Genomic DNA, 27,719 nt, shown 5'->3' with positions numbered 1-27,719 from the left:
TGGGACATGGTATGACCCCCTTAGGAAAGTGCTATCATCATGAAACGTTCAGATCACTTACAACTCAATAGATTCTACCTTCCTGTAACGTTTCAGCCTGATTGGACCTTGTTTTCAAACAAATGAACCCAGAATGATGTGAAACTGTGCTTCGTGCAACATAATTCTGGGTGCCATTTAAAAACCATAAGTGCTAATGACTACATTCCTTTTTGTGGTAATGGGGGCTGTTAATTGGAGTACTCTAAAACAAACCTGACCTCTCTAGGATATTCAGAAGCCAAGTTATAAGCCCAAAAAGGTATAACTGGACTACTTCTTTAAATTGACACCAGATCCGGTGACCTTTGGGACATGGTTTGACCCCCTTAGGAAAGTGCTATCATCATGAAACGTTCAGGTCACTTACAACTCAATAGATTCTACCTTCCTGTAACGTTTCAGCCTGATTGGACCTTGTTTTCACACAAATGAACCCAGAATAATGTGAAATTGTGCTTCGTGCAACATAATTCTGGGTGCCATTTAAAAACCATAAGTGCTAATGACTCCATTCCTTTTAGTGGCAATGGGGGCTGTTAATTGGAGTACTCTAAAACAAACCTGACCTCTCTAGGATATTCAGAAGCCAAGTTATAAGCCCACAAATGTGTAACTGGACTTGTTCTTTAAAGTGACACCAGGCCCGGTGACATTTGGGACATGGTTTGACCCCCTATAGGAATGTGCGATCATCATGAAACGTTCAGATCACTTACAACTTAATAGATTCTACCTTCTTGTAACGTTTCAGCCTGATTGGGCCTTGTTTTCACACAAATGGACCCAGAATGATGTGAAATTGCGCTTCGTGCAACATAATTCTGGGTGCCATTTCAAAACCATAAGTGCTAATGACTCCATTCCTTTTTGAGGTTGTAGGGGCTGTTGATTGGAGTACACTAAAACAAACCTGATCTCTCTAGGACATTCAGAAGCCAAGTTTTTTGCCAACAAATGTGTAACTGTACTACTTCTTTAAATTGACACCAGATCTGGTTATCTTTGGGACATGGTTTGACCCCCTTAGGAAAGTGCTATCATCATGAAACGTTCAGATCACTTACAACTCAATAGATTCTACCTTCCTGTAACGTTTCAGCCTGATTGGACCTTGTTTTCACACAAATGAACCCAGAATGATGTGAAATTGTGCTTTGTGCAGCATAATTCTGGGTGCCATTTAAAAACCATAAGTGCTAATGACTCCATTCCTTTTTGAGGTTGTAGGGGCTGTTGGTTGGAGTACATTAAAACAAACCTGATCTCTCTAGGACCTTCACAAGCCAAGTTCTAAGCCCACAAATGTGTAACTGGACTACTTCTTTAAATTGACACCAGATCCGGTGACCTTTGGGACATGGTTTGACCCCCTTAGGAAAGTGCTATCACCATGAAACGTTCAGATCACTTACAACTCAATAGATTCTACCTTCCTGTAACGTTTCAGCCTGATTGGACCTTGTTTTCACACAAATGAACCCAGAATGATGTGAAATTGTGCTTCGTGCAACATAATTCTGGGTGCCATTTAAAAACCATAAGTGCTAATGACTCCATTCCTTTTTGTGGTTGTAGGGGCTGTTGATTGGAGTATACTAAAACAAACCTGATCTCTCTAGGACATTCAGAGGCCAAGTTATAAGCCCACAAATGTGTAACTGGACTACTTCTTTAAATTGACACCAGATCCGGTGACCTTTGGGACATGGTATGACCCCCTTAGGAAAGTGCTATCATCATGAAACGTTCAGATCACTTACAACTCAATAGATTCTACCTTCCTGTAACGTTTCAGCCTGATTGGACCTTGTTTTCAAACAAATGAACCCAGAATGATGTGAAACTGTGCTTCGTGCAACATAATTCTGGGTGCCATTTAAAAACCATAAGTGCTAATGACTACATTCCTTTTTGTGGTAATGGGGGCTGTTAATTGGAGTACTCTAAAACAAACCTGACCTCTCTAGGATATTCAGAAGCCAAGTTATAAGCCCAAAAAGGTATAACTGGACTTCTTATTTAAAGTGACACCAGGCCCGGTGACCTTTGGGACATGGTTTGACCCCCGTTAGGAATGTGCAATCATCATGAAATGTTCAGATCACTTACAACTCAATAGATTCTACCTTCTTGTAACGTTTCAGCATGATTGGACCTTGTTTTCACACAAATGGACCCAGAATGATGTGAAATTGTGCTTCGTGCAACATAATTCTAGGTGCCATTTAAAAACCATAAGTGCTAATGACGCCATTCCTTTTTGAGGTTGTAGGGGCTGTTGATTGGAATACACTAAAACAAACCTGATCTCTCTAGGACATTCAGAAGCCAAGTTATAAGCCCACAAATGTGTAACTGGACTACTTCTTTAAATTGACACCAGATCCGGTGAACTTTGGGACATGGTATGACCCCCTTAGGAAAGTGCTATCATCATGAAACGTTCAGATCACTTACAACTCAATAGATTCTATCTTCCTGTAACGTTTCAGCCTGATTGGACCTTGTTTTCAAACAAAGGAACCCAGAATGATGTGAAATTGTGCTTCGTGCAACATAATTCTGGGTGCCATTTAAAAACCATAAGTGCTAATGACTACATTCCTTTTAGTGGTAATGGGGGCTGTTAATTGGAGCACTCTAAAACAAACCTGACCTCTCTAGGATATTCAGAAGCCAAGTTATAAGCCCAAAAAGGTGTAACTGGACTTCTTCTTTAAAGTGACACCAGGCCCGGTGACATTTGGGACATGGTTTGACCCCCTATAGGAATGTGTGATCATCATGAAATGTTCAGATCACTTACAACTCAATAGATTCTACCTTCTTGTAACCTTTCAGCCTGATTGGACCTTGTTTTCACACAAATGGACCCAGAATGATGTGAAATTGTGCTTCGTGCAACATAATTCTAGGTGCCATTTAAAAACCATGAGTGCTTATGACTCCATTCCCTTTTGAGGTTGTAGGGGCTGTTGATTGGAATACACTAAAACAAACCTGATCTCTCTAGGACTTTCAGAAGCCAAGTTATAAGCCCTCAAAGGTGTAATTGGACTACTTCTTTAAAGTGACACCAGGACCGGTGACCTTTGGGACATGGTTTGACCCCCTATAGGAATGTGCGATCATCTTGAAACGTTCAGATCACTTACAACTCAATAGATTCTACCTTCTTGTAACGTTTCAGCCTGATTGGACCTTGTTTTCACAAAAATGGACCCAGAATGATGTGAAATTGTGCTTCGTGCTACATAATTCTGGGTGCCATTTACAATTCATAAGTGCTAATGACTCCATTCCTTTTTGTGGTTGTAGGGGCTGTTGATTGGAGTATACTAAAACAAACCTGATCTCTCTAGGACATTCAGAAGCCAAGTTATAAGCCCACAAATGTGCAACTTGACTATTTCTTTAAATTGACACCAGATCCGGCAACCTTTGGGACATGGTTTCACCCCCTTAGGAAAGTGCTATCATCATGAAACGTTCAGATCACTTACAACTCAATAGATTCTACCTTCCTGTAACGTTTCAGCCTGATTGGACCTTGTTTTCACACAAATGAACCCAGAATGATGTGAAATTGTGCTTCGTGCAACATAATTCTGGGTGCCATTTAAAAACCATAAGTGCTAATGACTCCATTCCTTTTTGTGGTTGTAGGGGCTGTTGATTGGAGTATAATAAAACAAACCTGATCTCTCTAGGACATTCAGAAGCCAAGTTATAAGCCCACAAATGTGTAACTGTACTACTTCTTTAAATTGACACCAGATCCGGTGACCTTTGGGACATGGTTTGACCCCCTTAGGAAAGTGCTATCATCATGAAACGTTCAGATAACTTACAAATCAATAGATTCTACCTTCCTGTAACGTTTCAGCCTGATTGGACCTTGTTTTCACACAAATGAACCCAGAATGATGTGAAATTGTGCTTCGTGCAACATAATTCTGGGTGCCATTTAAAAACCATAAGTGCTAATGACTCCATTCCTTTTTGTGGTTGTAGGGGCTGTTGATTGGAGTATACTAAAACAAACCTGATCTCTCTAGGACATTCAGAAGCCAAGTTATAAGCCCACAAATGTGTAACTGTACTACTTCTTTAAATTGACACCAGATCCGGTGACCTTTGGGACATGGTTTGACCCCCTTAGGAAAGTGCTATCATCATGAAACGTTCAGATCACTTACAACTCAATAGATTCTACCTTCCTGTAACGTTTCAGCCTGATTGGACCTTGTTTTAACACAAATGAACCCAGAATGATGTGAAATTGTGCTTCGTGCAACATAATTCTGGGTGACATTTAAAAACCTTAAGTGCTAATGACTCCATTCCTTTTAGTGGTAATGGGGGCTGTTAATTGGAGTACTCTAAAACAAACCTGACCTCTCTAGGATATTCAGAAGCCAAGTTATAAGCCCACAAAGGTGTAACTGGACTACTTCTTTAAAGTGACACCAGGCCCGGTGACCTTTGGGACATGGTTTGACCCCCTTAGGAAAGTGCTATCATCATGAAACGTTCAGATCACTTACAACTCAATTGATTCTACCTTCCTGTAACGTTTCAGCCTGATTGGACCTTGTTTTCACACAAATGAACCCTGAATGATGTGAAATTGTGCTTCGTGCAACATAATTCTGGGTGCCATTTAAAAACCATAAGTGCGAATGACTCCATTCCTTTTAGTGGTAATGGGGGCTGTTGATTGGAGTACTCTAAAACAAACCTGACCTCTCTAGGATATTCAGAAGCCAAGTTATAAGCCCACAAAGGTGTAACTGGACTACTTCTTTAAAGTGACACCAGGCCCGGTGACCTTTGGGACATGGTTTTACCCCCTATAGGAATGTGCGATCATCTTGAAACGTTCAGATCACTTACAACTCAATAGATTCTACCTTCTTGTAACGTTTCAGCCTGATTGGACCTTGTTTTCACACAAATGGACCCAGAATGATGTGAAATTGTGCTTCGTGCAACATAATTCTGGGTGCCATTTTCAAACCATAAGTGCTAATGACTCCATTCCTTTTTGTGGTTGTAGGGGCTGTTGATTGGAGTATACTAAAACAAACCTGATCTCTCTAGGACATTCAGAAGCCAAGTTATAAGCCCACAAATGTGTAACTGGACTACTTCTTTAAATTGACACCAGATCCGGTGACCTTTGGGACATGGTTTGACCCCCTTAGGAAAGTGCTATCATCATGAAACATTCAGATCACTTACAACTCAATAGATTCTACCTTCCTGTAATGTTTCAGCCTGATTGGACCTTGTTTTCACACAAATGGACCCAGAAGGATGTGAAATTGTGCTTCGTGCAACATAATTCTGGGTGCCATTTAAAAACCTTAGGTGCTAATGACTCCATTCCTTTTTGTGGTTGTATGGGCTGTTGATTGGAGTATACTAAAACAAACCTGATCTCTCTAGGACATTGGGAAGCCAAGTTATAAGCCCACAAATGTGTAACTGGACTACTTCTTTAAATTGACACCAGATCCGGTGACCTTTGGGACATGGTTTGACCCCCTTAGGAAAGTGCTATCATCATGAAACGTTCAGATCACTTACAACTCAATAGATTCTACCTTCCTGTAACGTTTCAGCCTGATTGGACCTTGTTTTCACACAAATGAACCCAGAATAATGTGAAATTGTGCTTCGTGCAACATAATTCTGGGTGCCATTTAAAAACCATAAGTGCTAATGACTCCATTCCTTTTAGTGGTAATGGGGGCTGTTAATTGGAGTACTCTAAAACAAACCTGACCTCTCTAGGATATTCAGAAGCCAAGTTATAAGCCCACAAATGTGTAACTGGACTTCTTCTTTAAAGTGACACCAGGCCCGGTGACATTTGGGACATGGTTTGACCCCCTATAGGAATGTGCGATCATCATGAAACGTTCAGATCACTTACAACTTAATAGATTCTACCTTCTTGTAACGTTTCAGCCTGATTGGGCCTTGTTTTCACACAAATGGACCCAGAATGATGTGAAATTGCGCTTCGTGCAACATAATTCTGGGTGCCATTTCAAAACCATAAGTGCTAATGACTCCATTCCTTTTTGAGGTTGTAGGGGCTGTTGATTGGAGTACACTAAAACAAACCTGATCTCTCTAGGACATTCAGAAGCCAAGTTTTTTGCCAACAAATGTGTAACTGGACTACTTCTTTAAATTGACACCAGATCTGGTTATCTTTGGGACATGGTTTGACCCCCTTAGGAAAGTGCTATCATCATGAAACGTTCAGATCACTTACAACTCAATAGATTCTACCTTCCTGTAACGTTTCAGCCTGATTGGACCTTGTTTTCACACAAATGAACCCAGAATGATGTGAAATTGTGCTTTGTGCAGCATAATTCTGGGTGCCATTTAAAAACCATAAGTGCTAATGACTCCATTCCTTTTTGAGGTTGTAGGGGCTGTTGGTTGGAGTACATTAAAACAAACCTGATCTCTCTAGGACCTTCACAAGCCAAGTTCTAAGCCCACAAATGTGTAACTGGACTACTTCTTTAAATTGACACCAGATCCGGTGACCTTTGGGACATGGTTTGACCCCCTTAGGAAAGTGCTATCATCATGAAACGTTCAGATCACTTACAACTCAATAGATTCTACCTTCCTGTAACGTTTCAGCCTGATTAGACCTTGTTTTCACACAAATGAACCCAGAATGATGTGAAATTGTGCTTCGTGCAACATAATTCTGGGTGCCATTTAAAAACCATAAGTGCTAATGACTCCATTCCTTTTTGTGGTTGTAGGGGCTGTTGATTGGAGTATACTAAAACAAACCTGATCTCTCTAGGACATTCAGAGGCCAAGTTATAAGCCCACAAATGTGTAACTGGACTACTTCTTTAAATTGACACCAGATCCGGTGACCTTTGGAACATGGTATGACCCCCTTAGGAAAGTGCTATCATCATGAAACGTTCAGATCACTTACAACTCAATAGATTCTACCTTCCTGTAACCTTTCAGCCTGATTGGACCTTGTTTTCAAACAAAGGAACCCAGAATGATGTGAAACTGTGCTTCGTGCAACATAATTCTGGGTGCCATTTAAAAACCATAAGTGCTAATGACTACATTCCTTTTTGTGGTAATGGGGGCTGTTAATTGGAGTACTCTAAAACAAACCTGACCTCTCTAGGATATTCAGAAGCCAAGTTATAAGCCCAAAAAGGTATAACTGGACTTCTTATTTAAAGTGACACCAGGCCCGGTGACCTTTGGGACATGGTTTGACCCCCTATAGGAATGTGCAATCATCATGAAATGTTCAGATCACTTACAACTCAATAGATTCTACCTTCTTGTAACGTTTCAGCATGATTGGACCTTGTTTTCACACAAATGGACCCAGAATGATGTGAAATTGTGCTTCGTGCAACATAATTCTAGGTGCCATTTAAAAACCATAAGTGCTAATGACGCCATTCCTTTTTGAGGTTGTAGGGGCTGTTGATTGGAATACACTAAAACAAACCTGATCTCTCTAGGACATTCAGAAGCCAAGTTATAAGCCCTCAAAGGTGTAATTGGACTACTTCTTTAAAGTGACACCAGGACCGGTGACCTTTGGGACATGGTTTGACCCCCTATAGGAATGTGCGATCATCTTTAAACGATCAGATCACTTACAAGTCAATAGATTCTACCTTCTTGTAATGTTTCAGCCTGATTGGACCTTGTTTTCACACAAATGGACCCAGAATGATGTGAAATTGTGCTTCGTGCTACATAATTCTGGGTGCCATTTACAATTCATAAGTTCTAATGACTCCATTCCTTTTTGTGGTTGTAGGGGCTGTTGATTGGAGTATACTAAAACAAACCTGATCTCTCTAGGACATTCAGAAGCCAAGTTATAAGCCCACAAATGTGTAACTGGACTACTTCTTTAAATTGACACCAGATCCGGTGACCTTTGGGACATGGTTTGACCCCCTTAGGAAAGTGCTATCATCATGAAACGTTCAGATCACTTACAACTCAATAGATTCTACCTTCCTGTAACGTTTCAGCATGATTGGACCTTGTTTTCACACAAATGAACCCAGAATGATGTGAAATTGTGCTTCGTGCAACATAATTCTGGGTTACATTTAAAAACCTTAAGTGCTAATGACTGCATTCCTTTTAGTGGTAATGGGGGCTGTTAATTGGAGTACTCTAAAACAAACCTGACCTCTCTAGGATATTCAGAAGCCAAGTTATAAGCCCACAAAGGTGTAACTGGACTACTTCTTTAAAGTGACACCAGGCCCGGTGATCTTTGGGACATGGTTTTACCCCCTATAGGAATGTGCGATCATCTTGAAACGTTCAGATCACTTACAACTCAATAGATTCTACCTTCTTGTAACGTTTCAGCCTGATTGGACCTTGTTTTCACACAAATGGACCCAGAATGATGTGAAACTGTGCTTCGGGCAACATAATTCTGGGTGCCATTTACAAACCATGAGTGCTAATGACTCCATTCCTTTTTGTGGTTGTAGGGGCTGTTGATTGGAGTATACTAAAACAAACCTGATCTCTCTAGGACATTAAGAAGCCAAGTTATAAGCCCACAAATGTGTAACTGGACTACTTCTTTAAATTGACACCAGATCCGGTGACTTTTGGGACATGGTTTGACCCCCTTAGGAAAGTGCTATCATCATGAAACGTTCAGATCACTTACAACTCAATAGATTCTACCTTCCTGTAACGTTTCAGCCTGATTGGACCTTGTTTTCACACAAATGAACCCAGAATGATGTGAAATTGTGCTTAGTGCAACATAATTCTGGGCGCCATTTAAAAACCTCAAGTGCTAATGACTCCATTACTTTTTGGGGTTGTAGGGGCTGTTGATTGGAGTATACTAAAACAAACCTGATCTCTCTAGGACATTCAGAAGCCAAGTTATAAGCCCACAAATGTGTAACTGGACTACTTTAAATTGACACCAGATCCGGTGACCTTTGGGACATGGTTTGACCCCCTTAGGAAAGTGCTATCATCATGAAACGTTCAGATCACTTACAACTCAATAGATTCTACCTTCCTGTAACGTTTCAGCCTGATTGGACCTTGTTTTCACACAAATGAACCCAGAATGATGTGAAATTGTGCTTAGTGCAACATAATTCTGGGCGCCATTTAAAAACCTCAAGTGCTAATGACTCCATTACTTTTTGGGGTTGTAGGGGCTGTTGATTGGAGTATACTAAAACAAACCTGATCTCTCTAGGACATTCAGAGGCCAAGTTATAAGCCCACAAATGTGTAACTGGACTACTTCTTTAAATTGACACCAGATCCGGTGACCTTTGGGACATGGTATGACCCCCTTAGGAAAGTGCTATCATCATGAAACGTTCAGATCACTTACAACTCAATAGATTATACCTTCCTGTAACGTTTCAGCCTGATTGGACCTTGTTTTAAAACAAATGAACCCAGAATGATGTGAAACTGTGCTTCGTGCAACATAATTCTGGGTGCCATTTAAAAACCATAAGTGCTAATGACTACATTCCTTTTTGTGGTAATGGGGGCTGTTAATTGGAGTACTCTAAAACAAACCTGACCTCTCTAGGATATTCAGAAGCCAAGTTATAAGCCCAAAAAGGTATAACTGGACTTCTTATTTAAAGTGACACCAGGCCCGGTGACCTTTGGGACATGGTTTGACCCCCTATAGGAATGTGCAATCATCATGAAATGTTCAGATCACTTACAACTCAATAGATTCTACCTTCTTGTAACGTTTCAGCATGATTGGACCTTGTTTTCACACAAATGGACCCAGAATGATGTGAAATTGTGCTTCGTGCAACATAATTCTAGGTGCCATTTAAAAACCATAAGTGCTAATGACGCCATTCCTTTTTGAGGTTGTAGGGGCTGTTGATTGGAATACACTAAAACAAACCTGATCTCTCTAGGACATTCAGAAGCCAAGTTATAAGCCCACAAATGTGTAACTGGACTACTTCTTTAAATTGACACCAGATCCGGTGACCTTTGGGACATGGTATGACCCCCTTAGGAAAGTGCTATCATCATGAAACGTTCAGATCACTTACAACTCAATAGATTCTATCTTCCTGTAACGTTTCAGCCTGATTGGACCTTGTTTTCAAACAAATGAACCCAGAATGATGTGAAACTGTGCTTCGTGCAACATAATTCTGGGTGCCATTTAAAAACCATAAGTGCTAATGACTACATTCCTTTTTGTGGTAATGGGGGCTGTTAATTGGAGTACTCTAAAACAAACCTGACCTCTCTAGGATATTCAGAAGCCAAGTTATAAGCCCAAAAAGGTATAACTGGACTTCTTATTTAAAGTGACACCAGGCCCGGTGACCTTTGGGACATGGTTTGACCCCCTATAGGAATGTGCAATCATCATGAAATGTTCAGATCACTTACAACTCAATAGATTCTACCTTCTTGTAACGTTTCAGCATGATTGGACCTTGTTTTCACACAAATGGACCCAGAATGATGTGAAATTGTGCTTCGTGCAACATAATTCTAGGTGCCATTTAAAAACCATAAGTGCTAATGACGCCATTCCTTTTTGAGGTTGTAGGGGCTGTTGATTGGAATACACTAAAACAAACCTGATCTCTCTAGGACATTCAGAAGCCAAGTTATAAGCCCTCAAAGGTGTAATTGGACTACTTCTTTAAAGTGACACCAGGACCGGTGACCTTTGGGACATGGTTTGACCCCCTATAGGAATGTGCGATCATCTTGAAACGATCAGATCACTTACAACTCAATAGATTCTACCTTCTTGTAATGTTTCAGCCTGATTGGACCATGTTTTCACACAAATGGACCCAGAATGATGTGAAATTGTGCTTCGTGCTACATAATTCTGGGTGCCATTTACAATTCATAAGTTCTAATGACTCCATTCCTTTTTGTGGTTGTAGGGGCTGTTGATTGGAGTATACTAAAACAAACCTGATCTCTCTAGGACATTCAGAAGCCAAGTTATAAGCCCACAAATGTGTAACTGGACTACTTCTTTAAATTGACACCAGATCCGGTGACCTTTGGGACATGGTTTGACCCCCTTAGGAAAGTGCTATCATCATGAAACGTTCAGATCACTTACAACTCAATAGATTCTACCTTCCTGTAACGTTTCAGCCTGATTGGACCTTGTTTTCACACAAATGAACCCAGAATGATGTGAAATTGTGCTTCGTGCAACATAATTCTGGGTTACATTTAAAAACCTTAAGTGCTAATGACTCCATTCCTTTTAGTGGTAATGGGGGCTGTTAATTGGAGTACTCTAAAACAAACCTGACCTCTCTAGGATATTCAGAAGCCAAGTTATAAGCCCACAAAGGTGTAACTGGACTACTTCTTTAAAGTGACACCAGGCCCGGTGATCTTTGGGACATGGTTTTACCCCCTATAGGAATGTGCGATCATCTTGAAACGTTCAGATCACTTACAACTCAATAGATTCTACCTTCTTGTAACGTTTCAGCCTGATTGGACCTTGTTTTCACACAAATGGACCCAGAATGATGTGAAACTGTGCTTCGGGCAACATAATTCTGGGTGCCATTTACAAACCATGAGTGCTAATGACTCCATTCCTTTTTGTGGTTGTAGGGGCTGTTGATTGGAGTATACTAAAACAAACCTGATCTCTCTAGGACATTAAGAAGCCAAGTTATAAGCCCACAAATGTGTAACTGGACTACTTCTTTAAATTGACACCAGATCCGGTGACCTTTGGGACATGGTTTGACCCCCTTAGGAAAGTGCTATCATCATGAAACGTTCAGATCACTTACAACTCAATAGATTCTACCTTCCTGTAACGTTTCAGCCTGATTGGACCTTGTTTTCACACAAATGAACCCAGAATGATGTGAAATTGTGCTTAGTGCAACATAATTCTGGGCGCCATTTAAAAACCTCAAGTGCTAATGACTCCATTACTTTTTGGGGTTGTAGGGGCTGTTGATTGGAGTATACTAAAACAAACCTGATCTCTCTAGGACATTCAGAAGCCAAGTTATAAGCCCACAAATGTGTAACTGGACTACTTTAAATTGACACCAGATCCGGTGACCTTTGGGACATGGTTTGACCCCCTTAGGAAAGTGCTATCATCATGAAACGTTCAGATCACTTACAACTCAATAGATTCTACCTTCCTGTAACGTTTCAGCCTGATTGGACCTTGTTTTCACACAAATGAACCCAGAATGATGTGAAATTGTGCTTAGTGCAACATAATTCTGGGCGCCATTTAAAAACCTCAAGTGCTAATGACTCCATTACTTTTTGGGGTTGTAGGGGCTGTTGATTGGAGTATACTAAAACAAACCTGATCTCTCTAGGACATTCAGAGGCCAAGTTATAAGCCCACAAATGTGTAACTGGACTACTTCTTTAAATTGACACCAGATCCGGTGACCTTTGGGACATGGTATGACCCCCTTAGGTAAGTGCTATCATCATGAAACGTTCAGATCACTTACAACTCAATAGATTATACCTTCCTGTAACGTTTCAGCCTGATTGGACCTTGTTTTCAAACAAATGAACCCAGAATGATGTGAAACTGTGCTTCGTGCAACATAATTCTGGGTGCCATTTAAAAACCATAAGTGCTAATGACTACATTCCTTTTTGTGGTAATGGGGGCTGTTAATTGGAGTACTCTAAAACAAACCTGACCTCTCTAGGATATTCAGAAGCCAAGTTATAAGCCCAAAAAGGTATAACTGGACTTCTTATTTAAAGTGACACCAGGCCCGGTGACCTTTGGGACATGGTTTGACCCCCTATAGGAATGTGCAATCATCATGAAATGTTCAGATCACTTACAACTCAATAGATTCTACCTTCTTGTAACGTTTCAGCATGATTGGACCTTGTTTTCACACAAATGGACCCAGAATGATGTGAAATTGTGCTTCGTGCAACATAATTCTAGGTGCCATTTAAAAACCATAAGTGCTAATGACGCCATTCCTTTTTGAGGTTGTAGGGGCTGTTGATTGGAATACACTAAAACAAACCTGATCTCTCTAGGACATTCAGAAGCCAAGTTATAAGCCCACAAATGTGTAACTGGACTACTTCTTTAAATTGACACCAGATCCGGTGACCTTTGGGACATGGTTTGACCCCCTATAGGAATGTGCGATCATCTTGAAACGTTCAGATCACTTACAACTCAATAGATTCTACCTTCTTGTAACGTTTCAGCCTGATTGGACCTTGTTTTCACAAAAATGGACCCAGAATGATGTGAAATTGTGCTTTGTGCTACATAATTCTGGGTGCCATTTACAATTCATAAGTGCTAATGACTCCATTCCTTTTTGTGGTTGTAGGGGCTGTTGATTGGAGTATACTAAAACAAACCTGATCTCTCTAGGACATTCAGAAGCCAAGTTATAAGCCCACAAATGTGCAACTTGACTATTTCTTTAAATTGACACCAGATCCGGCAACCTTTGGGACATGGTTTCACCCCCTTAGGAAAGTGCTATCATCATGAAACGTTCAGATCACTTACAACTCAATAGATTCTACCTTCCTGTAACGTTTCAGCCTGATTGGACCTTGTTTTCACACAAATGAACCCAGAATTATGTGAAATTGTGCTTCGTGCAACATAATTCTGGGTGCCATTTAAAAACCATAAGTGCTAATGACTCCATTCCTTTTTGTGGTTGTAGGGGCTGTTGATTGGAGTATAATAAAACAAACCTGATCTCTCTAGGACATTCAGAAGCCAAGTTATAAGCCCACAAATGTGTAACTGTACTACTTCTTTAAATTGACACCAGATCCGGTGACCTTTGGGACATGGTTTGACCCCCTTAGGAAAGTGCTATCATCATGAAACGTTCAGATCACTTACAACTCAATAGATTCTACCTTCCTGTAACGTTTCAGCCTGATTGGACCTTGTTTTCACACAAATGAACCCAGAATGATGTGAAATTGTGCTTCGTGCAACATAATTCTGGGTGCCATTTAAAAACCATAAGTGCTAATGACTCCATTCCTTTTTGTGGTTGTAGGGGCTGTTGATTGGAGTATACTAAAACAAACCTGATCTCTCTAGGACATTCAGAAGCCAAGTTATAAGCCCACAAATGTGTAACTGTACTACTTCTTTAAATTGACACCAGATCCGGTGACCTTTGGGACATGGTTTGACCCCCTTAGGAAAGTGCTATCATCATGAAACGTTCAGATCACTTACAACTCAATAGATTCTACCTTCCTGTAACGTTTCAGCCTGATTGGACCTTGTTTTAACACAAATGAACCCAGAATGATGTGAAATTGTGCTTCGTGCAACATAATTCTGGGTGACATTTAAAAACCTTAAGTGCTAATGACTCCATTCCTTTTAGTGGTAATGGGGGCTGTTAATTGGAGTACTCTAAAACAAACCTGACCTCTCTAGGATATTCAGAAGCCAAGTTATAAGCCCACAAAGGTGTAACTGGACTACTTCGTTAAAGTGACACCAGGCCCGGTGACCTTTGGGACATGGTTTGACCCCCTTAGGAAAGTGCTATCATCATGAAACGTTCAGATCACTTACAACTCAATTGATTCTACCTTCCTGTAACGTTTCAGCCTGATTGGACCTTGTTTTCACACAAATGAACCCTGAATGATGTGAAATTGTGCTTCGTGCAACATAATTCTGGGTGCCATTTAAAAACCATAAGTGCGAATGACTCCATTCCTTTTAGTGGTAATGGGGGCTGTTGATTGGAGTACTCTAAAACAAACCTGACCTCTCTAGGATATTCAGAAGCCAAGTTATAAGCCCACAAAGGTGTAACTGGACTACTTCTTTAAAGTGACACCAGGCCTGGTGACCTTTGGGACATGGTTTTACCCCCTATAGGAATGTGCGATCATCTTGAAACGTTCAGATCACTTACAACTCAATAGATTCTACCTTCTTGTAACGTTTCAGCCTGATTGGACCTTGTTTTCACACAAATGGACCCAGAATGATGTGAAATTGTGCTTCGTGCAACATAATTCTGGGTGCCATTTTCAAACCATAAGTGCTAATGACTCCATTCCTTTTTGTGGTTGTAGGGGCTGTTGATTGGAGTATACTAAAACAAACCTGATCTCTCTAGGACATTCAGAAGCCAAGTTATAAGCCCACAAATGTGTAACTGGACTACTTCTTTAAATTGACACCAGATCCGGTGACCTTTGGGACATGGTTTGACCCCCTTAGGAAAGTGCTATCATCATGAAACATTCAGATCACTTACAACTCAATAGATTCTACCTTCCTGTAATGTTTCAGCCTGATTGGACCTTGTTTTCACACAAATGGACCCAGAAGGATGTGAAATTGTGCTTCGTGCAACATAATTCTGGGTGCCATTTAAAAACCATAGGTGCTAATGACTCCATTCCTTTTTGTGGTTGTATGGGCTGTTGATTGGAGTATACTAAAACAAACCTGATCTCTCTAGGACATTGAGAAGCCAAGTTATAAGCCCACAAATGTGTAACTGGACTACTTCTTTAAATTGACACCAGATCCGGTGACCTTTGGGACATGGTTTGACCCCCTTAGGAAAGTGCTATCATCATGAAACGTTCAGATCACTTACAACTCAATAGATTCTACCTTCCTGTAACGTTTCAGCCTGATTGGACCTTGTTTTCACACAAATGAACCCAGAATAATGTGAAATTGTGCTTCGTGCAACATAATTCTGGGTGCCATTTAAAAACCATAAGTGCTAATGACTCCATTCCTTTTAGTGGTAATGGGGGCTGTTAATTGGAGTACTCTAAAACAAACCTGACCTCTCTAGGATATTCAGAAGCCAAGTTATAAGCCCACAAATGTGTAACTGGACTTCTTCTTTAAAGTGACACCAGGCCCGGTGACATTTGGGACATGGTTTGACCCCCTATAGGAATGTGCGATCATCATGAAACGTTCAGATCACTTACAACTTAATAGATTCTACCTTCTTGTAACGTTTCAGCCTGATTGGGCCTTGTTTTCACACAAATGGACCCAGAATGATGTGAAATTGCGCTTCGTGCAACATAATTCTGGGTGCCATTTCAAAACCATAAGTGCTAATGACTCCATTCCTTTTTGAGGTTGTAGGGGCTGTTGATTGGAGTACACTAAAACAAACCTGATCTCTCTAGGACATTCAGAAGCCAAGTTTTTTGCCAACAAATGTGTAACTGGACTACTTCTTTAAATTGACACCAGATCTGGTTATCTTTGGGACATGGTTTGACCCCCTTAGGAAAGTGCTATCATCATGAAACGTTCAGATCACTTACAACTCAATAGATTCTACCTTCTTGTAACGTTTCAGCCTGATTGGACCTTGTTTTCACACAAATGAACCCAGAATGATGTGAAATTGTGCTTCGTGCAACATAATTCTGGGTGCCATTTAAAAACCATAAGTGCTAATGACTCCATTCCTTTTTGTGGTTGTAGGGGCTGTTGATTGGAGTATACTAAAACAAACCTGATCTCTCTAGGACATTCAGAGGCCAAGTTATAAGCCCACAAATGTGTAACTGGACTACTTCTTTAAATTGACACCAGATCCGGTGACCTTTGGGACATGGTTTGACCCCCTTAGGAAAGTGCTATCATCATGAAACGTTCAGATCACTTACAACTCAATAGATTCTACCTTCCTGTAACGTTTCAGCCTGATTGGACCTTGTTTTCACACAAATGAACCCAGAATGATGTGAAATTGTGCTTCGTGCAACATAATTCTGGGTTACATTTAAAAACCTTAAGTGCTAATGACTCCATTCCTTTTAGTGGTAATGGGGGCTGTTAATTGGAGTACTCTAAAACAAACCTGACCTCTCTAGGATATTCAGAAGCCAAGTTATAAGCCCACAAAGGTGTAACTGGACTACTTCTTTAAAGTGACACCAGGCCCGGTGATCTTTGGGACATGGTTTTACCCCCTATAGGAATGTGCGATCATCTTGAAACGTTCAGATCACTTACAACTCAATAGATTCTACCTTCTTGTAACGTTTCAGCCTGATTGGACCTTGTTTTCACACAAATGGACCCAGAATGATGTGAAACTGTGCTTCGGGCAACATAATTCTGGGTGCCATTTACAAACCATGAGTGCTAATGACTCCATTCCTTTTTGTGGTTGTAGGGGCTGTTGATTGGAGTATACTAAAACAAACCTGATCTCTCTAGGACATTAAGAAGCCAAGTTATAAGCCCACAAATGTGTAACTGGACTACTTCTTTAAATTGACACCAGATCCGGTGACCTTTGGGACATGGTTTGACCCCCTTAGGAAAGTGCTATCATCATGAAACGTTCAGATCACTTACAACTCAATAGATTCTACCTTCCTGTAACGTTTCAGCCTGATTGGACCTTGTTTTCACACAAATGAACCCAGAATGATGTGAAATTGTGCTTAGTGCAACATAATTCTGGGCGCCATTTAAAAACCTCAAGTGCTAATGACTCCATTACTTTTTGGGGTTGTAGGGGCTGTTGATTGGAGTATACTAAAACAAACCTGATCTCTCTAGGACATTCAGAAGCCAAGTTATAAGCCCACAAATGTGTAACTGGACTACTTTAAATTGACACCAGATCCGGTGACCTTTGGGACATGGTTTGACCCCCTTAGGAAAGTGCTATCATCATGAAACGTTCAGATCACTTACAACTCAATTGATTCTACCTTCCTGTAACGTTTCAGCCTGATTGGACCTTGTTTTCACACAAATGAACCCAGAATGATGTGAAATTGTGGTTTGTGCAACATAATTCTGGGTGCCATTTAAAAACCATAAGTGCTAATGACTCCATTCCTTTTAGTTGTAATGGGCGCTGTTGATTGGAGTACTCTAAAAAATAACCTGACCTTTCTGGGATATTCAGAAGCCAAGTTATAAGCCCACAAAGGTGTAACTGGACTACTTCTTTAAATTGACACCAGATCCGGTGACCTTTGGGACATGGTTTGACCCCTTTAGGAAAGTGCTATCATCATGAAACGTTCAGATCACTTACAACTCAATAGATTCTACCTTCCTGTAACGTTTCAGCCTGATTGGACCTTGTTTTCACACAAATGAACCCAGAATAATGTGAAATTGTGCTTCGTGCAACATAATTCTGGGTGCCATTTAAAAACCATAAGTGCTAATGACTCCATTCCTTTTAGTGGTAATAGGGGCTGTTAATTGGAGTACTCTAAAACAAACCTGACCTCTCTAGGATATTCAGAAGCCAAGTTATAAGCCCACAAATGTGTAACTGGACTACTTCTTTAAAGTGACACCAGGCCCAGTGACATTTGGGACATGGTTTGACCCCCTATAGGAATGTGTGATCATCATGAAACGTTCAGATCACTTACAACTCAATAGATTCTACCTTCTTGTAACGTTTCAGCCTGATTGGGCCTTGTTTTCACACAAATGGACCCAGAATGATGTGAAATTGCGCTTCGTGCAACATAATTCTGGGTGCCATTTAAAAACCATAAGTGCTAATGACTCCATTCCTTTTTGAGGTTGTAGGGGCTGTTGATTGGAGTACACTAAAACAAACCTGATCTCTCTAGGACATTCAGAAGCCAAGTTTTTTGCCCACAAATGTGTAACTGGACTACTTCTTTAAATTGACACCAGATCTGGTGATCTTTGGGACATGGTTTGACCCCCTTAGGAAAGTGCTATCATCATGAAACGTTCAGATCACTTACAACTCAATAGATTCTACCTTCCTGTAACGTTTCAGCCTGATTGGACCTTGTTTTCACACAAATGAACCCAGAATAATGTGAAATTGTGCTTCGTGCAACATAATTCTGGGTGCCATTTAAAAACCATAAGTGCTAATGACTCCATTCCTTTTAGTGGTAATAGGGGCTGTTAATTGGAGTACTCTAAAACAAACCTGACCTCTCTAGGATATTCAGAAGCCAAGTTATAAGCCCACAAATGTGTAACTGGACTACTTCTTTAAAGTGACACCAGGCCCGGTGACCTTTGGGACATGGTTTTACCCCCTATAGGAATGTGCGATCATCTTGAAACGTTCAGATCACTTACAACTCAATAGATTCTACCTTCTTGTAACGTTTCAGCCTGATTGGACCTTGTTTTCACACAAATGGACCCAGAATGATGTGAAATTGTGCTTTGTGCAACATAATTCTGGGTGCCATTTTCAAACCATAAGTGCTAATGACTCCATTCCTTTTTGTGGTTGTAGGGGCTGTTGATTGGAGTATACTAAAACAAACCTGATCTCTCTAGGACATTCAGAAGCCAAGTTATAAGCCCACAAATGTGTAACTGGACTACTTCTTTAAATTGACACTAGATCCGGTGACCTTTGGGACATGGTTTGACCCCCTTAGGAAAGTGCTATCATCATGAAACATTCAGATCACTTACAACTCAATAGATTCTACCTTCCTGTAATGTTTCAGCCTGATTGGACCTTGTTTTCACACAAATGGACCCAGAAGGATGTGAAATTGTGCTTCGTGCAACATAATTCTGGGAGCCATTTAAAAACCATAGGTGCTAATGACTCCATTCCTTTTTGTGGTTGTATGGGCTGTTGATTGGAGTATACTAAAACAAACCTGATCTCTCTAGGACATTGAGAAGCCAAGTTATAAGCCCACAAATGTGTAACTGGACTACTTCTTTAAATTGACACCAGATCCGGTGACCTTTGGGACATGGTTTGACCCCCTTAGGAAAGTGCTATCATCATGAACGTTCAGTTCACTTACAACTCAATAGATTCTACCTTCCTGTAACGTTTCAGCCTGATTGGACCTTGTTTTCACACAAATGAACCCAGAATAATGTGAAATTGTGCTTCGTGCAACATAATTCTGGGTGCCATTTAAAAACCATAAGTGCTAATGACTCCATTCCTTTTAGTGGTAATGGGGGCTGTTAATTGGAGTACTCTAAAACAAACCTGATCTCTCTAGGATATTCAGAAGCCAAGTTATAAGCCCACAAATGTGTAACTGGACTTCTTCTTTAAAGTGACCCCAGGCCCGGTGACATTTGGGACATGGTTTGACCCCCTATAGGAATGTGCGATCATCATGAAACGTTCAGATCACTTACAACTTAATAGATTCGACCTTCTTGTAACGTTTCAGCCTGATTGGGCCTTGTTTTCACACAAATGGACCCAGAATGATGTGAAATTGCGCTTCGTGCAACATAATTCTGGGTGCCATTTAAAAACCATAAGTGCTAATGACTCCATTCCTTTTTGAGGTTGTAGGGGCTGTTGATTGGAGTACACTAAAACAAACCTGATCTCTCTAGGACATTCAGAAGCCAAGTTTTTTGCCAACAAATGTGTAACTGGACTACTTCTTTAAATTGACACCAGATCTGGTTATCTTTGGGACATGGTTTGACCCCCTTAGGAAAGTGCTATCATCATGAAACGTTCAGATCACTTACAACTCAATAGATTCTACCTTCCTGTAACGTTTCAGCCTGATTGGACCTTGTTTTCACACAAATGAACCCAGAATGATGTGAAATTGTGCTTTGTGCAGCATAATTCTGGGTGCCATTTAAAAACCATAAGTGCTAATGACTCCATTCCTTTTTGAGGTTGTAGGGGCTGTTGGTTGGAGTACATTAAAACAAACCTGATCTCTCTAGGACCTTCACAAGCCAAGTTCTAAGCCCACAAATGTGTAACTGGACTACTTCTTTAAATTGACACCAGATCCGGTGACCTTTGGGACATGGTTTGACCCCCTTAGGAAAGTGCTATCATCATGAAACGTTCAGATCACTTACAACTCAATAGATTCTACCTTCCTGTAACGTTTCAGCCTGATTGGACCTTGTTTTCACACAAATGAACCCAGAATGATGTGAAATTGTGCTTCGTGCAACATAATTCTGGGTGCCATTTAAAAACCATAAGTGCTAATGACTCCATTCCTTTTTGTGGTTGTAGGGGCTGTTGATTGGAGTATACTAAAAAAACCCTGATCTCTCTAGGACATTCAGAGGCCAAGTTATAAGCCCACAAATGTGTAACTGGACTACTTCTTTAAATTGACACCAGATCCGGTGACCTTTGGGACATGGTATGACCCCCTTAGGAAAGTGCTATCATCATGAAACGTTCAGATCACTTACAACTCAATAGATTCTACCTTCCTGTAACGTTTCAGCCTGATTGGACCTTGTTTTCAAACAAATGAACCCAGAATGATGTGAAACTGTGCTTCGTGCAACATAATTCTGGGTGCCATTTAAAAACCATAAGTGCTAATGACTACATTCCTTTTTGTGGTAATGGGGGCTGTTAATTGGAGTACTCTAAAACAAACCTGACCTCTCTAGGATATTCAGAAGCCAAGTTATAAGCCCAAAAAGGTATAACTGGACTTCTTATTTAAAGTGACACCAGGCCCGGTGACCTTTGGGACATGGTTTGACCCCCTATAGGAATGTGCGATCATCTTGAAACGATCAGATCACTTACAACTCAATAGATTCTACCTTCTTGTAATGTTTCAGCCTGATTGGGCCTTGTTTTCACACAAATGGACCCAGAATGATGTGAAATTGCGCTTCGTGCAACATAATTCTGGGTGCCATTTAAAAACCATAAGTGCTAATGACTCCATTCCTTTTTGAGGTTGTAGGGGCTGTTGATTGGAGTACACTAAAACAAACCTGATCTCTCTAGGACATTCAGAAGCCAAGTTTTTTGCCAACAAATGTGTAACTGGACTACTTCTTTAAATTGACACCAGATCTGGTTATCTTTGGGACATGGTTTGACCCCCTTAGGAAAGTGCTATCATCATGAAACGTTCAGATCACTTACAACTCAATAGATTCTACCTTCCTGTAACGTTTCAGCCTGATTGGACCTTGTTTTCACACAAATGAACCCAGAATGATGTGAAATTGTGCTTTGTGCAGCATAATTCTGGGTGCCATTTAAAAACCATAAGTGCTAATGACTCCATTCCTTTTTGAGGTTGTAGGGGCTGTTGGTTGGAGTACATTAAAACAAACCTGATCTCTCTAGGACCTTCACAAGCCAAGTTCTAAGCCCACAAATGTGTAACTGGACTACTTCTTTAAATTGACACCAGATCCGGTGACCTTTGGGACATAGTTTGACCCCCTTAGGAAAGTGCTATCATCATGAAACGTTCAGATCACTTACAACTCAATAGATTCTACCTTCCTGTAACGTTTCAGCCTGATTGGACCTTGTTTTCACACAAATGAACCCAGAATGATGTGAAATTGTGCTTCGTGCAACATAATTCTGGGTGCCATTTAAAAACCATAAGTGCTAATGACTCCATTCCTTTTTGTGGTTGTAGGGGCTGTTGATTGGAGTATACTAAAAAAACCCTGATCTCTCTAGGACATTCAGAGGCCAAGTTATAAGCCCACAAATGTGTAACTGGACTACTTCTTTAAATTGACACCAGATCCGGTGACCTTTGGGACATGGTATGACCCCCTTAGGAAAGTGCTATCATCATGAAACGTTCAGATCACTTACAACTCAATAGATTCTACCTTCCTGTAACGTTTCAGCCTGATTGGACCTTGTTTTCAAACAAATGAACCCAGAATGATGTGAAACTGTGCTTCGTGCAACATAATTCTGGGTGCCATTTAAAAACCATAAGTGCTAATGACTACATTCCTTTTTGTGGTAATGGGGGCTGTTAATTGGAGTACTCTAAAACAAACCTGACCTCTCTAGGATATTCAGAAGCCAAGTTATAAGCCCAAAAAGGTATAACTGGACTTCTTATTTAAAGTGACACCAGGCCCGGTGACCTTTGGGACATGGTTTGACCCCCTATAGGAATGTGCGATCATCTTGAAACGATCAGATCACTTACAACTCAATAGATTCTACCTTCTTGTAATGTTTCAGCCTGATTGGACCTTGTTTTCACACAAATGGACCCAGAATGATGTGAAATTGTGCTTCGTGCTACATAATTCTGGGTGCCATTTAAAAACCATAAGTGCTAATGACGCCATTCCTTTTTGAGGTTGTAGGGGCTGTTGATTGGAATACACTAAAACAAACCTGATCTCTCTAGGACATTCAGAAGCCAAGTTATAAGCCCTCAAAGGTGTAATTGGACTACTTCTTTAAAGTGACACCAGGACCGGTGACCTTTGGGACATGGTTTGACCCCCTATAGGAATGTGCGATCATCTTGAAACGATCAGATCACTTACAACTCAATAGATTCTACCTTCTTGTAATGTTTCAGCCTGATTGGACCTTGTTTTCACACAAATGGACCCAGAATGATGTGAAATTGTGCTTCGTGCTACATAATTCTGGGTGCCATTTACAATTCATAAGTTCTAATGACTCCATTCCTTTTTGTGGTTGTAGGGGCTGTTGATTGGAGTATACTAAAACAAACCTGATCTCTCTAGGACATTCAGAAGCCAAGTTATAAGCCCACAAATGTGTAACTGGACTACTTCTTTAAATTGACACCAGATCCGGTGACCTTTGGGACATGGTTTGACCCCCTTAGGAAAGTGCTATCATCATGAAACGTTCAGATCACTTACAACTCAATAGATTCTACCTTCCTGTAACGTTTCAGCCTGATTGGACCTTGTTTTCACACAAATGAACCCAGAATGATGTGAAATTGTGCTTCGTGCAACATAATTCTGGGTTACATTTAAAAACCTTAAGTGCTAATGACTCCATTCCATTTAGTGGTAATGGGGGCTGTTAATTGGAGTACTCTAAAACAAACCTGACCTCTCTAGGATATTCAGAAGCCAAGTTATAAGCCCACAAAGGTGTAACTGGACTACTTCTTTAAAGTGACACCAGGCCCGGTGATCTTTGGGACATGGTTTTACCCCCTATAGGAATGTGCGATCATCTTGAAGCGTTCAGATCACTTACAACTCAATAGATTCTACCTTCTTGTAACGTTTCAGCCTGATTGGACCTTGTTTTCACACAAATGGACCCAGAATGATGTGAAACTGTGCTTCGGGCAACATAATTCTGGGTGCCATTTACAAACCATGAGTGCTAATGACTCCATTCCTTTTTGTGGTTGTAGGGGCTGTTGATTGGAGTATACTAAAACAAACCTGATCTCTCTAGGACATTAAGAAGCCAAGTTATAAGCCCACAAATGTGTAACTGGACTACTTCTTTAAATTGACACCAGATCCGGTGACCTTTGGGACATGGTTTGACCCCCTTAGGAAAGTGCTATCATCATGAAACGTTCAGATCACTTACAACTCAATAGATTCTACCTTCCTGTAACGTTTCAGCCTGATTGGACCTTGTTTTCACACAAATGAACCCAGAATGATGTGAAATTGTGCTTAGTGCAACATAATTCTGGGCGCCATTTAAAAACCTCAAGTGCTAATGACTCCATTACTTTTTGGGGTTGTAGGGGCTGTTGATTGGAGTATACTAAAACAAACCTGATCTCTCTAGGACATTCAGAAGCCAAGTTATAAGCCCACAAATGTGTAACTGGACTACTTTAAATTGACACCAGATCCGGTGACCTTTGGGACATGGTTTGACCCCCTTAGGAAAGTGCTATCATCATGAAACGTTCAGATCACTTACAACTCAATTGATTCTACCTTCCTGTAACGTTTCAGCCTGATTGGACCTTGTTTTCACACAAATGAACCCAGAATGATGTGAAATTGTGCTTTGTGCAACATAATTCTGGGTGCCATTTAAAAACCATAAGTGCTAATGACTCCATTCCTTTTAGTGGTAATGGGCGCTGTTGATTGGAGTACTCTAAAAAAACCTGACCTTTCTGGGATATTCAGAAGCCAAGTTATAAGCCCACAAAGGTGTAACTGGACTACTTCTTTAAATTGACACCAGATCCGGTGACCTTTGGGACATGGTTTGACCCCTTTAGGAAAGTGCTATCATCATGAAACGTTCAGATCACTTACAACTCAATAGATTCTACCTTCCTGTAACGTTTCAGCCTGATTGGACCTTGTTTTCACACAAATGAACCCAGAATAATGTGAAATTGTGCTTCGTGCAACATAATTCTGGGTGCCATTTAAAAACCATAAGTGCTAATGACTCCATTCCTTTTAGTGTTAATAGGGGCTGTTAATTGGAGTACTCTAAAACAAACCTGACCTCTCTAGGATATTCAGAAGCCAAGTTATAAGCCCACAAATGTGTAACTGGACTACTTCTTTAAAGTGACACCAGATCCGGTGACCTTTGGGACATGGTTTGACCCCCTATAGGAATGTGCGATCATCATGAAACGTTTAGATCACTTACAACTCAATAGATTCTACCTTCTTGTAACGTTTCAGCCTGATTGGGCCTTGTTTTCACACAAATGGACCCAGAATGATGTGAAATTGCGCTTCGTGCAACATAATTCTGGGTGCCATTTAAAAACCATAAGTACTAATGACTCCATTCCTTTTTGAGGTTGTAGGGGCTGTTGATTGGAGTACACTAAAACAAACCTGATCTCTCTAGGACATTCAGAAGCCAAGTTTTTTGCCCACAAATGTGTAACTGGACTACTTCTTTAAATTGACACCAGATCTGGTGATCTTTGGGACATGGTTTGACCCCCTTAGGAAAGTGCTATCATCATGAAACGTTCAGATCACTTACAACTCAATAGATTCTACCTTCCTGTAACGTTTCAGCCTGATTGGACCTTGTTTTCACACAAAAGAACCCAGAATGATGTGAAATTGTGCTTTGTGCAACATAATTCTGGGTGCCATTTAAAAACCATAAGTGCTAATGACTCCATTCCTTTTAGTGGTAATGGGGGCTGTTAATTGGAGTACTCTAAAACAAACCTGACCTCTCTAGAATATTCAGAAGCCAAGTTATAAGCCCACAAATGTGTAACTGGACTACTTCTTTAAAGTGACACCAGGCCCGGTGACCTTTGGGACATGGCTTGACCCCCAAAAGGAATGTGCAATCATCATGAAACGTTCAGATCACTTACAACTCAATAGATTCTACCTTCTTGTAAAGTTTCAGCCTGATTGGACCTTGTTTTCACACAAATGGACCCAGAATGATGTGAAATTGTGCTTCGTGCAACATAATTCTGGGTGCAATTTAAAAACCATAAGTGCTAATGACTCCATTCTTTTTTGAGGTTGTAGGGGCTGTTGATTGGAGTATACTAAAACAAACCTGATCTCTCTAGGACATTCAGAAGCCAAGTTATAAGCCCACAAATGTGTAACTGGACTACTTCTTTAAATTGACACCAGATCCGGTGACCTTTGGGACATGGTTTGACCCCCTTAGGAAAGTGCTATCATCATGAAACGTTCAGCTCACTTACAACTCAATAGATTCTACCTTCCTGTAACGTTTCAGCCTGATTGGACCTTGTTTTCACACAAATGAACCCAGAATGATGTGAAATTGTGCTTCGTGCAACATAATTCTGGGTTACATTTAAAAACCTTAAGTGCTAATGACTTCATTCCTTTTAGTGGTAATGGGGGCTGTTAATTGGAGTACTCTAAAACAAACCTGACCTCTCTAGGATATTCAGAAGCCAAGTTATAAGCCCACAAAGGTGTAACTGGACTACTTCTTTAAAGTGACACCAGGCCCGGTGATCTTTGGGACATGGTTTTACCCCCTATAGGAATGTGCGATCATCTTGAAACGTTCAGATCACTTACAACTCAATAGATTCTACCTTCTTGTAACGTTTCAGCCTGATTGGACCTTGTTTTCACACAAATGGACCCAGAATGATGTGAAACTGTGCTTCGGGCAACATAATTCTGGGTGCCATTTACAAACCATGAGTGCTAATGACTCCATTCCTTTTTGTGGTTGTAGGGGCTGTTGATTGGAGTATACTAAAACAAACCTGATCTCTCTAGGACATTCAGAAGCCAAGTTATAAGCCCACAAATGTGTAACTGGACTACTTCTTTAAATTGACACCAGATCCGGTGACCTTTGGGACATGGTTTGACCCCCTTAGGAAAGTGCTATCATCATGAAACGTTCAGATCACTTACAACTCAATAGATTCTACCTTCCTGTAACGTTTCAGCCTGATTGGACCTTGTTTTCACACAAATGAACCCAGAATGATGTGAAATTGTGCTTAGTGCAACATAATTCTGGGCGCCATTTAAAAACCTCAAGTGCTAATGACTCCATTACTTTTTGGGGTTGTAGGGGCTGTTGATTGGAGTATACTAAAACAAACCTGATCTCTCTAGGACATTCAGAAGCCAAGTTATAAGCCCACAAATGTGTAACTGGACTACTTTAAATTGACACCAGATCCGGTGACCTTTGGGACATGGTTTGACCCCCTTAGGAAAGTGCTATCATCATGAAACGTTCAGATCACTTACAACTCAATTGATTCTACCTTCCTGTAACGTTTCAGCCTGATTGGACCTTGTTTTCACACAAATGAACCCAGAATGATGTGAAATTGTGCTTTGTGCAACATAATTCTGGGTGCCATTTAAAAACCATAAGTGCTAATGACTCCATTCCTTTTAG

The sequence above is a fragment of the Nothobranchius furzeri genome, chromosome 8 (genome assembly GCF_043380555.1).
Source record: "Nothobranchius furzeri strain GRZ-AD chromosome 8, NfurGRZ-RIMD1, whole genome shotgun sequence".
NCBI lineage: Eukaryota > Metazoa > Chordata > Actinopteri > Cyprinodontiformes > Nothobranchiidae > Nothobranchius > Nothobranchius furzeri.
Note: the sequence above shows the minus strand (reverse complement) of the source record.